Source organism: Gekko japonicus, unplaced genomic scaffold (genome assembly GCF_001447785.1).
Source record: "Gekko japonicus isolate JY-2015 unplaced genomic scaffold, Gekko_japonicus_V1.1 scaffold5128, whole genome shotgun sequence".
Classification (NCBI taxonomy): domain Eukaryota; kingdom Metazoa; phylum Chordata; class Lepidosauria; order Squamata; family Gekkonidae; genus Gekko; species Gekko japonicus.
Window position 1 is genome coordinate 59,126 of NW_015172705.1, and position 1,091 is coordinate 60,216.

Here is a 1,091-nt window from a genome sequence, read left to right on the forward strand (position 1 = left end):
ACCGGCCTCGCTGCTGCCGCCTCGGGGAGATTGAGCGGGGGGGGATGGAGGAGAGGGAGCTCTTCTCCCCCCCCCACGAGTATCGCGGGTCCCCCTCTTGTATATTACTAAAGCACAGTAAGGTCCTTTCTGCACTTAGATCTCATCCCTGGTTTTATCAGAGTTCAACTCACAACGGAATACCTTGCATTAATCCCTGGTTATAACAGCATCTGTTTATCCCGGGACAAGTGTGGGGCGAAACCGGGGCGACCTCAATGTCATGTGGAAATAAAAAATACCCCAAGACAATTACAGGGGTGAACTCGAGTGTAGTGTAGAATGTAAGTTCGGGGACAGGGTCAAACCAGGATTAAAGGTCTAGTGCGGAATCACCCTAAGTCTTCAGTGCTCTTTCCTCCACAGGGAAACCAACCCAGGTTGGGTTGGCCCCGGACCATCTTCCAACTTGAGGAAGTAGGGACTGCCGATCGGTACAAAGTAGGGTTGCCAACTCCCGCTTTGGGAATACCTGGAGATTTGGGGATGGAGCCTGGGGAGGGCGGGGTTTGGGAAGGGGAGGGACCACAGCGGGGTCTAAGGCCATAGATTCCACCCTCCAAAGCAGCCAGTTTCTCCAGGGGAACTGATTCAGGTAGCCTGTAAATTAACAGTAATAGCGGGAGTACTCCAGGTGCTACCTGGAGGCTGGCAACCCTAGTACAAAGGCTGAAATGTGACACGGCAAAGGAGGCATCTGAAGCAGCAGAGCACACTTTCAGTAGTATCTGGTGGGAAGAAAGCTACCAGGTCATCGGGGGTGAATTCCTCTCCAGCATTAGGACATTTTTATACCCAAAACATCCCTGGATAACGAAGAAGTCCAGATAACATTTCCAGCATGGGGATATTTTCATTACTCTAAACAGGGTATTTGTTAAGTCGCTCACTTAACAAAGCAGTCAGAGGGTGGTTCAGCAAGAACACAGCTTTATTCTTCAACTCGAACACAACGCCAACACGGATCAACATCCGATAGCCAGAACAGCCTTTACATTGCAGCTGTCCTGCTTTTAAACATTCCCGGCTAATGTAGCCACACCCACTGTACA